General features: G+C 41.1%; 1 non-coding gene across 1 annotated transcript; it reads left to right on the plus strand.

Annotated features, from left to right (window-relative positions):
* The first annotated feature begins 12019 nt into the window (after positions 1–12019).
* On the plus strand, positions 12020–12125 carry LOC120252219. Its single transcript, XR_005533760.1, has one exon. It is a non-coding gene; the product is annotated as a small nucleolar RNA R71 (small nucleolar RNA).
* The last annotated feature ends 4200 nt before the right edge of the window (positions 12126–16325 follow it).

Genomic DNA, 16325 nt, shown 5'->3' on the forward strand with positions numbered 1-16325 from the left:
TTGGTAACCCTTGTGCATGAGTGACACACCACGAGAGTTAGACAAAGCTAGATTGGAGAAGGTTGAGATGGTGAGTCGAGAGGTTTAGGAGCGTCCCTTTTCCCTGTGATGTGATAGATTCTACCTCCGTTCCTCGAGTTTTTTGCTGTCATAGTAGAGTGAATAGGATAAGGGATGACTTTCTGTTGGGCTTAGTTACGAGTTAAATGGAGTGAAGCGTGAAATGATCCTAGCATGTAGCACTTAACTGTAGTTAGGGACCTTTCATCTGGACCAAAAGGTTAGGTCTATAATTAGGAAGAGATTTATCACTTGGAATCCTTAGAGCTCATTGCAATCCTTCTTATGAGTGTGAGGTTGAGAGATTGTTCAATCTCTCCTCCGGGACATGTAGAGGGTTAGGCATGGTTGACCTTAGTGTTGGAACCATGTATTAAAGGATCTCCACAACTCATAAACGCATTAGTTAAGAAGCATAATAGAGGGTTTTTGTACTTGAAATGATTGTCCTAGGCGGAGCATTATCAGGGTACCCCACTTATATCGATTGTCGTACCTACTCCTTTACTTTTGCTCTCTTTCTTGTTCTTCTACTTTTGTTATCTCACATTTTATCACACAAATCACTATTCATCTTTCGCTTAGCTAAGAGACAATATAAGTATTTTTACTCCCTATTCCCTTTGGATATGATACCCTACTCACCTAGGATTTTACTACTTTGACAACTCCGTGCACTTGCGGGGAGCCTGTCAGCATGTAGGGTTGTGAAGTAAAGTGTTGAGAATAGAAGCCAAAAGTGGATCGTTTACACATTATTTGGTGGAATCTTGGAAGGAACAAATGCGAAGACACAAGTGGGACTCCAAGATATGCGAATGTGTGCCAACCTCCGTGTATTCAAGCCACTACAATGAATTGGAGGGGCACAAAGGCAGTCACATTTGAGTATCCTGACTTGTGCATTGAAAACAGGATCTCTGCCAATGAAGCTTTTGATTGAAGAAGACGTGCGATCTACTGCATAAACGTATGCTTATTTATGTTACCTCGATAAAAAACGGATCCGGGAGTGTGTTTGGCTTGGTACTGTAGAAGGGTGACGTGGCAAAATCACTGTAGTAGTTACTATTTATAGTCGGCTGAAAATCACAATTTCAGAGAATTCACACGGGCTTGTGGAAATTCCATAGGGGCGTGTGAAAAATCTACAGGTCCATGTGGATGCAGATTTCAGCCTATTTAAAGCCGATTTCAGCCCCGATTTGAGCATTCTTTTCTCCATCTTTTCCCCATCTTGAGAGATGGCTTTGGCTAGGGTTTGGAGAGGTATTGGCTAGAGATTTGGGAGGTTCTATGGCTTCAACATCGCACTCTATTTGGACGAAGATTAGTGAGAGAGCTTTCGTCGGCACTGATCCGGCGAGGTGTATCCTAAGCCGGACAAAAGAACCCTTTAACGACGAATAGAGGACTCTCCACAAGACCATCTTTATGATTATCAAGGGGTTTTTTCTATGGATTGTTTGATTTTACATTTGATTTCATTATCATTTATGTTGTGCTCCATAGAGAGCTAAACCCAGTAGTCGGTACTTGGATGTGTGAACCTAGGATGTATTTGTTTCATTGAATCTTTGTAGTATGCTTTCAATAATTGATGTTTTTATTGAGTTCTAATCTTGAATGCTTGATTGTATGAATTTTCCCTTAGAGTGACACTAGGGTTGAGAGTTCTTGTTAGTAACCCTTGTGCATGAGTAACACACCACGAGAGTTAGGCAAAGCTATATTAGAAAGGGTAAGACGAGAGGTACAGGAGACTCCCCTTTCCCCTCCGACGTGGTTTATTCTACCTCCGTTCCTCAAGTTCTTTGTGGTCATCGTAGAGTGAATGGGCTAAGGGATGACTTTCCACTGGGGCCTTGTTGCGAGTGGAATGGAGTAAAGCATGAAGTGATCTTAGCATCTAGGCCTTAACTGTGACTAGGGACCTTCCACCTGGACCAAAGGGTTAGGTCTACATTTTGGAAAAGATTTATCACTTGGAATCCCTAAAGCTCATTGTAATCCTTTATACGAGTGCGAGGTTGAGAGGTTGTTCAATCTCTCCTCTGGGACATGTATAGGGTTAGGCATGGTTGACCTTAGATTCGGGACCATGTATAAAAGGATCTCCACAACTCATAAACGCATTAGTTAGGAAGCATAATAGAGGGTCTTGCACTTGAGACTCCATTTATATCGATTGCGTTACCTACTCCTTTACTTTTGCTCTCTTTCTTGTTCTTTTAATTTTGCTATCTCACATCTTGTCACACAAATCATTATTCATCTTTCACCTAGTTAAGAAAAATATAAGTATTTTTACTCCCTACTCCCTGTGGATACGATACCCCACTCAACTGGGATTTTTATTACTTCGACAACCCCCTGCACTTGGGGGGACCTGTCAAGTTTTTGGCGCCGTTGCCGGGGAATAGGTGTTTAGAGATACTTTGCACTTTGTTTTATTAGCTATTTACCATTCATTCTATTTCACACTTTCTTATTCTTCCATCATTCTTATTTGTTTTGTTTTGACTTGTTTTACTTTTTCTTGCAAGGAGTTTAAATGATATATCCGCTTATTCCTTTATATTCTCGAGTTGAAGCTCTTAGTGAAAAAGTTGATAGAATTGTTACTTCACACCAACAGATCAATCCAAGTTGCAACACATATCATCCAATTGAAGTGGGCTACCCAAACTTATTATGGAATAATAATGGACAACATTGGGAAGTACCTCAAGAAGAATGTTAAAAGGGTGAGATGCTTGGAAAGGATGCACTTCAGTTGCAAAACGTTTTAGCAAAATTTGTTGAAGCAACTGATGTCCGTGTCCAAAATATTGAGACCACATTTAGATGTCATGAAGCCTCCTTTAAAAACCTTGAGCATCAATTAGGAGGGATACTTGAAACACTCAACAAGAAACAACAAGTAGTTGAGCAAGCAATTCAAGTTCCTTATAAAAATGATGTGGTAGTGAACGACAATGAAGAAGTTGGGCGAATTGAGTACATTGGTGCAAAAAATGAAAAGAAAGAAGTTGAATACCTTGAGATTTCGGATTATGTGACTCAAGATTGTGTTTGTGAGCGAGAAAATATTCAAGAGGATTTGCCAGTGTGAAGTTCATTTCAAGTTGAAAATACACAAGAAGAAGTAAATCCTAAGGTAATTGAACAAGCACCTCTCCTTGGGATCGATCAATTCATAGATTGCAAGAAAGAGATTTTGGGTTTGGAAGAAGACGCGGGTAGCAGATTGAAGGCAACCAATGACCCACTTGTGCTAAGCTTGGACAATTCTCAACCCAAATTGTTTCCTTGGAGGCCAAAGATAAGATGGTTGGACTCTCCAACAAATATTCCACCCCGGCAAGTAGATTTTTGGTTTATAGAAAGTAGCTATGCAATGTCTAGTTCAGAGGGACACACTCATTTCAAGGCCCCATAAGGTAATTAAGAGGTACGTCAAGCTTAGTGACATAAACAAGCGCTTTTTGGGAGGCAACCCAAGTCTTTACTATTATCTAGTGTCTAGTTTAGTTTTTGCATGAATAAGGCTTTAAGTGTTGGTGTCTTGAATTTTTTTTAGATTCTTTTGCATTGATTTTCTTGTTGCTTTTTGGTGTCATCGTGTGTTTTAATGTGTTTGGTGAAGTTTTTGGTCGTGCGAGCTAGTTTCACTTGTTTTCACTGGAATATTTTACATGAAAATCAGGCTCTGAGTGTATTACCATGTTCAGGAATTTTCTGGAGAGCCTGCAGAGTTTTTAAGGCATCTAGAGAAAATGCACGTGCGTGTGGAATTTTCGCACGCCCGTGGGTCTATACTGTGAGCTCGTCTAGAGAAGGCACAAGGGCATGGACTCGTCCCTGTGAGTGACCCTGTGACATCCGCACGCCTATGGGTAATTTTCGCATAGGCATGCGTCTTCCTGCAGAGACTTAGAAATTTTTCCCGAGAGCGCATAGGGCCGTGGACTCGCCCCGATGAGCAATCTTGTGACAAACGCACAAGCATGGGTAATTTTTGCAAGCCCGTGTGGATCTCTGCAAAGAAGATCTCTTCTATCCCGAAAATACACAAGGGCGTGCGAGTGCCTCTGTGAGCTGGCCTTGTACATGTCCACGCCCGTGGGAAATTTCTGCACGGGCGTGCGAAACACTTAGCATTTTTCTCGGGTTGGACAAAGAAACCACAGGGGCGTGGGATGTCCCTGTGGGACAGGCGCACGGGAGTGAGTAATTTTTGTACGCCTGTGTGGATGTGTTCAGACCATATGAGTGTTTTTCTGAGAGCGCACAGGGGCGTGCATCTGCCCCTGTGAAGTCTCTCCTATGGAGGCGCACGGCCGTGGGTAATTTCCACATGCCCGTCTGGATATACAGAAAGTCAAGGGCCGAAGGTTTTCTTTAAAATTGTTTTGGTTTTCTTCATCTTCATACTCCCACTCACTCAGAGAACACCCTTGCACTCTCCTGACCTCTCACCGTTGTTTTAGAAGGTTGTTACTTGAGTTTTCCGGCCGTTTTCTAGTCTTTCATTCTCATTTCGTCGGTAAACTCCTTTTTTCCTCACCTAATCTTTTTTCTTTTTGCAGCAGCAACAGCATCATTATCATTAGCAGCAATAGCGGAGCCCGAGCATGACATCGACGCTTGATGCGTCTTTACTTTTCTTTGTTCTTATTTTTTGTATTTTATTTTGGACTTGTACTTCTTAGAAAGGATCTTCTTTCTGAGTTTATCTTTTATTTTCATTGTTTCGAGATGTATTTCATTGTTTTATCTTTGTATACTCGAGTTGTTTTTGTTTTTGTTGAGCTTCACTGAACCCCCTTGTGTATGCGTGCAGATGGTCTTGTTAGTATCAGAAATGAAAATTAGTCATGGACATGGCCAATGTGGGATGTGTATGCTTCAAAACCCGTTGAAACTTTACTCTCAAGGATTTAGCTCCATCAAACGCAACACTAGGAGTCAGGGGAGTATTGTTTCAATTGGTACTCCCACATATATACTTGATTGCTTTATTTTCTATTGTGCTTGCATGGTACATTGAGGACAATGTACATCTTAAGTGTAGGGGGTAGTTTACGTTGCATATGTCTTTTACGCATGTTTTGATTGACATATATGCTCACATAGCCAATGGCAGTTCACCTTAGTTGCGATGATTGTATTCTTGAGTTTTAGGAGAGTTTTAAACATTGAATGTTCTCATGCTCTAGTTCTATCTTGAATTTTTAGGATTTTTTCCTGATTGACACTTGTTGCACTACTCACTCGTTAAACTCTTTTGGAAACTCATGTTCGATTTTAAAGGGAATAGTTATAGTTGTTTCTTTTGTTAATTCTTAAAAAAATGGCAAATGGAAAAGAAAAAAAGAAATATAGTGTTTAGTTGTGCATGTGGGGTGGAAAGAGCTATCACCTATGATGTATGAAGCTACTCTCATAAGTCGGATACTAGTTATGCCCTAATGAGAGAATGAGCTATCCCATGGGATGTGTGAAAGCTACCACTACGGTAGAAAGAACTACCACCTCGAAAGTGTGAAAGTCACCTTAGCTCCCGCTTCGGAAAGGGCTAACTTCGAGGATGTGTGAAGCTACTACCATTTTCTACTTTTGTTATGTTTGTTGATGAATAAGTCCCTTATACTTAGAACTTTGAGAAGTATACTTTGGTTTGACTTGAGTGAGTTCACACACTTATACGATTTCATGTTTATTGTCCTTTTTGATTCAAGTTTTTAGCTAGAGCATTGATTTTTTGTATTTAGTGTTAAAACTTCCCATACTTGTAGAATGTTCTCTTTGCATGCTTTGGTGAACCTAAGGCCGAGTACTTTCAATATTTCCTTCTTCTATGTTTCAATGTTTTATTTTTGCTTACGGACAAGCAAAAGTCTAAGTGTGGGGGAGTTTGATAAGTGCTCGTGTGATAAGAATACGAAGTGTTCTTTCCTTATGATTTACATTACTTTTATCAAATTTTAGCACTAATACATGTGTATTTGTGTCCTTTTGCGCATGTAGGGTTATGAAGCAAAGTGTTGAGAATAGAAGCCAAAAGTGGATCGTTTACACATTATTTGGTGAAATCTTGGAAGGAACAAATGCGAAGACACAAGTGGGACTCTAAGATACGTGAATGTGTGCCAACCTCCGTGTATTCAAGTCAATACAATGAATTGGAGGGGCATAAACGCAGTCACATTTGCGTATCCCGACTTGTGCATTGATAACAAGATCTCCGCCAGTGAAGCTTTTGATTGAAGAAAACGTACGATCTATGGCATAAACGTGTGCCCATTTATGTTACCTCAATGAAAAGCGGATTCGGGAGTGTTTTTGGCATGGCACTGTAGCAGGGGGGGGGTGATGTAGCAAATCACTGTAGCAATTTACTATAGCAGTTACTGTTTACAGCCGACCGAAAATCACAATTCCAGAGAATTCACAAGGGCGTGTGGAAATTCCATAGGGGCATGTGGAAAATCCACAGGCCCATGTGGATGCCCGATATCAGCCGATTTCAACCTCGATTTTAGCATTCTTTTCTCCATCTTTTCCCCGTCTTGAGAGAAGGCGTTGGCTAGGGATTTGGGAGGTTCTATGGCTCCGACATGACGCTCCATTTGGAAGAAGGTTAGTGGGAGAGCTTTCGTCACCACCGATCCGGCGAGGTGCATTCTAGGCCTGACAAAGTAACACACCATGAGAGTTAGATAAAGCTAGATTGGTTGACCTTAGATTCAGGACCAAGTATAAAAGTATCTTCACGACTCATAAATGCATTAGTTAGGAAGCATAATAGAGGGTTCTTGCACTTGAGACGATTGTCCTAGTCGGAGCAATATCCGGGTATCCCATTTATATCGATTGCCTTACCTACTCCTTTACTTTTGCTCTTTTTCTTGTGTTTTTACTTTTGCTATCTCACATCTTGTCACACAAATCATTATTCATCTTTCACCTAGTTAAGAAACAATATAAGTATTTTTACTCCCTACTCCCTGTGGATATGACACCCCACTCAACTGGGATTTTTATTACCTCGACAACCCCGTGCACTTGCGGGGACCTGTTACAATTGTCATTCAAAGTGTGAATAACTTGATTATAACATCTTTACTAAAACTATTTTCATCAAGAACATTGATTGCTTGCCCTCAAGTGTACGGGATTGCCAAGTAATACCCTGTGAGTGACACAAGGGCCGTAGTGTTTCACGGGTCCAAGGAAATATTACTACTCACTCTTCATCTATTATCTAGCCTACAATTATTAGTAAGAAGAACAAATAAAATACAATAAAATAAACTAACTAATCTATGGCCGGGTAACTAACACACATAAATAAACAAACATGGGAGTATCAAGCATGAGAAGGGAGTGCTTGGACAAGGAATCCACCTAGGGTTGTCATAAAGCCCGAACTAGGATGAGTTAAAGATGTATTGATGATAATTGAGACCTAGAAACCTCATGAGTAGATTAGCCCCAATCTCTCAGTGACTAACCCCTAATCCCATACGAATGTCAATCGGAATCTCTTCCGGATTAACAAACCTATGATCACATTAAGTTCTTGGAGTTCTCTAATAGGAGTAAACCTACTATCCTTCGGCTTAAACCTAGCAACGGAGGGCTACTAATACCCGATCTCTCGGTGTGTAGGCACAAGTATCCCCTTTCAATCTCTCCTAGATCTAGTACACGTGAGTAGGTCACATCTATGCATACAACTCATAGTAAAATTATGGATCTCTCCATACATATAATTCTATACATGAAAGCATGAAAGATTGAAGCTCAAGCAACCATCAAACTCAATGAAGAACAACATTCCAAGTTCATACACAAGATTAACCCTAGGGTTCATCCAAATCCAAATACCCAAAATAAGTTAATCCCTCAAGACAAGGGATACTTATGCAACATACAAGGAAAAGAAAGACAATAAAGAAGCAAGAAAAGTCCACTCTACGGTCTTGATCTCCTTGAATCGATGAAACCTTGAATGGTGTTGCAATGGTGGCTAAAAACTTCACTCCAACTCCTTCTCCTATGCTCCTCTCCCTCTTGGTGATGATGTGTGCTCATTTCCTACAAGGATCGTCGCCAGAAGATGTCCAGAAGTCCTCAAGGATGTGTGGTGGTGACGGCCCAAGAAGCCAAGAAGAATTCCCTTTCCATTTGCCTGCAAATGCCCTTTTATAATCCAAAAAGTCTCTCTCCAAATGGCCTCTATCCCGGGTGCTATACCCCTTTCTATGACTTCAATCCCGGGTGCTATACCCCTCTCTATGAGGACCTCATAGAGTCCCTCATTGACATTTTTTGTGGTAGGCAAACTCCACAAATGCTCTCTGAATAGTGTACATACCAGGCTCCATACCAGGCAGCATTGAGGCCGTATGCCATGATTCAATTCTTGATTCGAAACTCTCCAGGTGCTATAGTGGCAACTACAGTAGTCTTCCTACGGTGTCTATGCTACAATGCCACTGTGACAGTGCTGCAGCTACAGTGCTTTGCTACATTGAATATGATATAGTACTGCGACCTGGTTTTTTTTCTTTTTTTCGCCCGAATCATATCTTCGTGTCTTCCATGGCGTTCCCGTGCCATGAAAAGAAAATAACACATGATTAAACACAAAACGGGCATCAATTCTAATGAAAATATATGCTAGAAGCAACAAATATGTATACTAAAATACATACATTTAGGCATTTATCAAATATCCCCACACCTAAACATTTGCTTGTCCCCAAGCAAACACAATCATGAAAAACAAAGATAATGATAAGTGGCTAAATGTATTACCTTCGGCTCAAACAAATACAATACTCTACAAGCATTGAAAAATGATAAATAGATACTGGGTTACAAACATTAAGCACAACAAAAAGATCTTGTCTCACCTCCTATATGTCTGTGCCATGTGTGTGAACCTTGTATTTCATCTGCCCTGACCTGGTCTAGCCTACTGACTTCAATCAGTACAGCTCTAGATGCTAATCACTTCACAGGTAAGATTACTAAGCCTTAAAATGCTAAGTGCTACTCCAGTGAACAAATAAGATCCTTCTAAGCCCTAAACTTGAACTAACTCCCTTTTTCTTCTCAACACTTTTAGTAGGTAGTCAACAAGATCACCAGGGTTTTTATTTTCAGTTTATTTTATTTTATTTATTTTTTTCGAGTTCCGACTAACATAGACTGCACCAAAAAAATCTTTCTAGAGAGTGCACATGCTGGTTAGGCACAAGAGACACCCAATTACTCGATGACAGTCTACATAGACGCATTCATGCTTCATTAGCAGAGGAATACTGACATAGACTCTTTTTACATTCACCATAGATCATGTCTTCAGACTACTCTACATGCCACAAAACTAGGGCTAGCTCAACAAGACTCAGAAGTTCTTAAGAGTTCATTGAATGCAAGAAGTTAATACTCTAAGACATAATACTCAAAGTTTTGTGTTAAGCATACAAGAGAGATAGAGTAGTCAAGTTGGCTATACCTAGGGCATCAACACAAGATTCAGTGCACAAGACAATACTAGAGGTGAAACAAGATTCAATAGAGTACAACAACAAGTATGTAACTCAAATCAATAATTAAACCATGCTAGTAGAGTCCTACAATAATGAACAAGCCATCATGGGTACACAAGCATGCAAATGCAAACCCTAGATCATAAGATACACCCATCCCCCACCTAGTGTTGTACATTGTCCCCAATGTACACTAATCATGAAAAACATAATAATATATGTAATGAAAACAATGGAGGAGGGTGGAACAAACTTCCCAGTTATTCTTATGCACACGACGAGATATGACCCGAACAAAAAGGTGTTGCAAGCATTGCAAGTCGGGTCCGGCTTCCATGAAATATGGGAAGGCTCACTAAGCTCCCTTAATGCCCTACAAGGCATAAAGGGGCATCATCATTCCAAACAAAAAAATTAAGATTGCAAAAAAATAAATACCGAGAGTAGTCCAAACACACAAGTACTAGATGAAGAGTAACAAAGTTGTACACAATATTTGTAGGGCATCCCCTCGCCAACTTATTCAAAACAAACAAACACATGTGCATCAAAATAAATAAACAAGCTACAGACATAAAAATAGATGTCCATGCTCAGAAATGAAAGATGTCATAAAGCGGTGCTGCAGGTAGTGGGGAAATGGAGCAAGAAGCAGTAGTGGCTTGAGATGATGATCCACGGGAGGAGATAACGAACTGCTGAAAGTGCTTTGTGAACTGGTGCTGATTCTCTAAAACCTGATAGATCTGTCCACGCATCTCACGCTGCTCATGACGGATCACCTGAATATCATCCTCCATACCCTTGAATCTAGAGTCAAAGTCTGATGGGAATGAGGTGCCAGGTGGGTCCTGAGTGGGTGCGTCATCAGACTCGGACTCTGACTCATGATGGTCCTGCAGACTGGATGTTCCTATGGTCAAGTGCGAAGCAAGTTTACATGTGCCACCCTTCTTCTGTAACAACCCAATTGCTCGCAAGACAGGAGCTATAAGAGGTGCCACTTCCCCGACCATAGTTATGCCTCGAGTATGGTCAAATAAATTCATGCCTCGAATCGACCTTGTGATGTAGGGCCCCATGAAGATGGCTCCCAGGTGAACAAACTGAGCCTGATGATGCTTGCCCCCGAGTCTGCTAGGGCATTTTCTTAAACTCCATCCTCAAGCACACATGGAATTATGAAACTTCTCGGATCCTTCAATTTTTGTGGGAGCTTTTTCTCCAAAATGGCCGAGCAATTTCTCGTGAGTGCAACTGTGCCCTCTTCTTCCATTTTTCTCTTTTTTGTTAGCGACTCCTTCAAGAACTTGGCATACTTCGGCATTTGAGTTAAAGCTTCCACAATTGGGATGTTTATGTGAAGCTGGTAAATTTTCTGCATTGAGCATCCTCCTTGTCTTGCTTCAATCTAGCCGGATAGGGGATTGGAGGTTTGTATTCAGACGGCTTAGATGAACCGTTTTTTTGACTTTCTTTTTCATCATTTTGCTTGTTTGGTTCAATAACTTTCTCCATAGTGTTAGGGTCTTCCACCTCGGCTACCCTAGTTTCCTTGACACTTGGGTCAACTCCGACCCTTGTCTCAACTTGTTTCTCACTTCTAAGGGCGATGGCCTTCAAGTGTTTTCTTGGGTTCTCCTTAGTGTTGCTAGGAAGACTGCCAGAAGGCCGCTCAGAATTTGCTTTAGCAAGCTGCCTCACTTGGTGTTCAAGGGACTGTACTGAGGCTTGGAGGTTCTGTAAGATTGAGCTTATTTATCTTACTGAACTGATTATCCATACTGCTAGTTATACTGTTAAACCTAGATTCAGTGTTAATCATGAACTTGGTGAGCACATCTTCAGTAGTGAACCTCTTCTCCAAACTTGGTTGTTGCATTTGAGAACCTTGTAGAGGTGGTGCGGCTTTCTGTTTTTTCCCTTGATTCCATGAAAAGTTTGGGTGGTATTTCCACCCTGGATTATAGGTCGAGCTGTAGGGATTCCCTTGTGGTCTTTGTCCCCCAATATAATCAAAATTCTCAATTGAGCCAATGCAGGAACTAGCAATTAGATAATGAACAACTTCATGCCCTCCACCACAAGTGCTACAACTCATCACTGACTCCGACTTTGAGCTACTCCTCATGAGCAAATCTAACTTTTGAGACAAAACATCAACCTTCGCTGCAAGAGCATCATTAGCGCTGACTTCATAGATTCCGACACCTTTTTGTGGTGCACCTCTTGAGGCCCAATTAGACTCATTGCTTGACATTGATTCAAGTAGTTGCTCGGTTTCATCGGGGTACTTGTTGCAAAGGGATCCACCCGCTACGGCATCAATTAATTGGCGGGTTGATTAGTTTAACCCATTGTAGATGATCTAAACTCACATCCAAGAAGCAAAGCCATGATGGGGCATCGTCAGAGAAGATCCTTAAATCTCTCATAAGCTTTAAAAAATGCATCCGACTCCCCTTGTTTGAATGCAGAAATTTCTTGCCTTAGCTTCGCTGCTTTGCTAGGAAGAAAATAACTTCCCAAGAATTTTTCCATCATATCTTTCCATGTTTTGATCGATCCTGGCGGTAAGGATGTAAGCTAATGGTATGCTCTATCTCTCAAACTGAAATGGAACAATCATTGCCGGATCGTATCGTTAATCACCCCGTTTATCTTGAAGGTAGAACAAATTTGAAGAAAACGGGTGAGATTATCATGGGCATCTTCATTTGCAAGACCATTAAATTGGATTGAATTTTGGATCATGCCGATGGTGCTTGCCTTGATCTCAAAATTATTTGTGGCGATGGATGGAACTTGCACACTGAATTCTTCACCGGTGAATTGTGACCTTTCATACTCGGACAAAGTACGTCTTTCTTCGGCCATAACTGCAGATTCTCTATCCTCGATTTCAATGCTTCTTTCCCTAGTGCTTTCACCCACTTCTCTAAGCCTTCAATGCAAGGTTCTCTCAATTTCACTGTCTTGTTCAACTAGATTTGATGGATTTGCTCGTGTCATACACAGTACCTTGCAAAGTCAATAAAGATAAAGACAGTTAAGCTCAAAAAGAAATAAAACAAATGAAAAAAAGAAATAGAAGAAAAAAATGGTTAGAGCAATAAGCTAGACATTTCCTAGAATTCATTAACTCCCTGGCGACGGAGCCAAAAACTTGATTGCTTGCCCGTAAGTGTACGTGACACGTCCGAATATGCGTGTGTGTACCGCAAGTGCACGGGTGTCGAAGTAATAAATACCCGGTGAGTCGGGTAGTCGAATCCACGAGGAACAGTGGCTACTAGTACTAACTTCTTCTCCGCTATCTAGCCTAATGATAATGGGATAGTGTGGTGATCTAATGTGCGAAGAGATGAACACCGGATACGAAAAATGCAAGGGTAAAATGGAAGGAGAATCTCAATCGAAAGAAAAGTGGGGTATTCGGGCAATGCTCCCCTAGGATTCGTGTATTAGGTACCGGATAAGCAAAGTGTTTCTATGATGAGTAAGTTAAGTCGTGGAAATCCAAACATAATCGGGTCTATCTCTAGATCACCGATACTAGTCCCCTAGCAGGTCCCGGTGGAGAAATCGCTCAATCTCAACACCTCACACCACATATGACCACAAAGCACTCTAGGGATTCCAAAACTGTATCCAATTCCTAAAGATTGATCCAACCCTAATTCCCCGGCGAAGGATCCTAACCCCCTACAAGGTCCCGCGGAGAAATCGAGCAATCTCATGCCTCCCACCAAATATGGTTGCATAGAGCTTAGGGAATGGAGATAGAATACACCAATCGGAGGGGAAAGGGGACACTTCACTATCTCATGACTCACCCTCTCAACCATCTTCAATCTTGAGGTTCTAACCCTAATGGAGATGTCTCTCCCACCAAGGCAACAAATCATGCAAACCAAATAACCATAAGATCAATAAGGCAAGCAAGCATTAAACAATCAAGAATGAAACTTAATCAAACTCGGATTAAATAGAAACACAAAGCAAATCCACAAAAAGATGAGAATCCTAGGGTTCACAAGCCCAAATACCCTCTAGGGTTTTTAGCTCTCCATGGAGCAACATACAAAAACACACCATCAATGAATGAAAAGTACATTAAAACCATAGAAATAAACCCCTTATATATGAACTGATGGCCTTGATGGAGAGCTTCGACGTCTTGAAGGACCCACTCCGAAGCTAGGTTCACCGGTGGCTTCCTTTATGCTATGACGGAGGAGGAATCGATCAAAGTTGGTGACGAAGCGCCTCCAAAGCCGCAAAGACCTCCTCTCCAAACCCCTAGCCGCCTCACCCCTCAAGAGCCACACAAAAGATGAGAAAGAATAGGGCAAAACGGCTATTTATAGGCCTTAGATCGCGTCATCACGTGCCCTCACGCGCCCTGCTGTGGATTTTTCCACGCGCCCGCGTGGGTCGCAGAATTTCCACGCGGGCGCTGGAATTTCCACGCGCCCGCGTAGCAGTAATTTTTGTTACAAGACTGCCATGCGTGAAATTACTACAGTACTTTTTCACAAAAACGCGATCCGAACACTCCTCTCTTAAGGCCACATGTCCCGGGCACACGTCTATGTGGTAGGCTATAAAACTTTTTCTTCATCGACGTATCTTTGAGAGGTCATGCAATCTTCACAAAGAGAAGGAATATGAAAGATGTGGCTGCCTTTGTGCCCTTCCAAATAGTGAATTGACTTGAATCTTCTTGGAAGTTGGCACACATCTCCACGCTTATGAACCTGCTCTCGTGTCTTGGTCCTTGAATTGAAGAAAAAAACTCCCAACATTGTGTCTTTATAGCCTATCTTTGCTTCCTTTTTTTACTCTTCAAGGCATTCACAACCTATATGCATAAAAGAACACCAAATACACAATATGAGACATAAACCACAGTAAAAATGATGCTCAATACATGTAAAACATATATAAAAATATGTCTACTCAAGCACTTATCAGTACGTGATCGCCAAGTAATACCCTGTGACTGACACATGGGTCGTAGTATTCCACGGGGCCAAGGAAGTATTATTACTCACTCTTCATCTATTATCTAGCCTACAATCCTTAGTAAGAAGAACAAATAAAATACAACAAAGTAAACTAACTAATCTATGGCCGGGTAACTAACACACATAAATAAACAAACATGGGAGTATCAAGCATGAGAAGGGAGTGCTTGGACAAGGAATCCACCTAGGGTTGTCATTAATGCCTGAACTAGGATGAGTTAAAGATGCATTGATGATAATTGAGACCTAGAGACCTCATCAGTAGATTAGCCCCAATCTCTCGGTGACTAACCCCTCATCCCATACCAATGTCAATCAGAATCTATTCCGGATTAACACATCTATGATCGCATTAAGTTCTTGGATTTCTCTAATAGGAGTAAACCTACTATCCTTCGGCTTAAACCTAGCAACGGAGGGCTACCAACACCCGATCTCTCGGTGTGTAGGCACAAGTATCCCCTTTCAATCTCTCCTAGATCTAGTACACGTGAGTAGGGCACATCTACGCATACAACTCATAGTAGAATTACGGATCTCTCCATACATGTAATTCTAGACATGAAAGCATGAAAGATTGAATCTCAAACAACCATCAAACTCAATGAAGAACAATATTCCAAGTTCATGCACAAGATTAATCCTAGGGTTCATCCAAATCCAAACACCCAAAATAAGTTAATCCCTCATGACAAGGGATACTTATACAACATACAAGGAAAAAAAGACAATAAAGAAGCAAGAAAAACCCCCTGTACGGTGTTGATCTCCTTAAATCGATGACACCTTGAATGGTGATGTAATGGTGGCTAAAAACTTCACTCCAACTCCTTCTCCTAAGCTCCTTTCCTTCTTGGTGATGATGTGTGCTCGTTTCCCACAAGGATCATCACCAGAAGATGGCCGAAAGACCTTAAGGATGCGTGGTGGTGGCGGCCCAAGAGGCCAAGAAGAACTCCCTTTCCATTTGCCTACAAATGCCCTTTTATAATCCCCAGAGTCTCTCTCCAAATGGCCTCCATCCCGGGTGCTATACCCCTCTCTATGACTTCAATCCCTGGTGCTATACCCCTCTATGAAAACCAGGCAGCATTGAGGCAGTATGCCATGATTCAATTCTTGACTCGAAACTCTCCAGGTACTATAGTGGCAACTACAGTAATCTTCCTACGGTGTCTATGCTACATTGCTCCAGCTACATTGCTTTGCTACAGTGAATACACTATAGTACCGTGACTTGGTTTTTCTTTTCTTTTTTGTCCGAGTCATATCTTCGTGTCTTCCATGGTGTTCTCGTGCCCTGCAAAGCAAATAACACATGATCAAGCACAAAACGGGCATCAATACTAATGAAAATGCATGCTACAAGCAACAAATATGTATACTAAAATACATACATTTAGGCACTTATCAAACATCATACAAGAGTATCCTTTGAAAATATTCTTCAGATATAGCATCATCACAATGAAATTCAACATGGTTTACACGTGCCTTTTTGGTTATCATAAGAAGAACATCAAATCTCTTAAAAATGCACAATTTGATACATATATTTCTGAACATAGGGTTTTGAAGCCACAAACAATATATATACTTTACAACTATTCATGAAATAAGGCAAATCATAAATCATCATGATTTCCAAACTCCATGAAAAACTTTT

This window comes from Dioscorea cayenensis, chromosome 20 (assembly GCF_009730915.1).
Source record: "Dioscorea cayenensis subsp. rotundata cultivar TDr96_F1 chromosome 20, TDr96_F1_v2_PseudoChromosome.rev07_lg8_w22 25.fasta, whole genome shotgun sequence".
In the NCBI taxonomy this organism is placed as follows: Eukaryota; Viridiplantae; Streptophyta; class Magnoliopsida; order Dioscoreales; family Dioscoreaceae; genus Dioscorea; species Dioscorea cayenensis.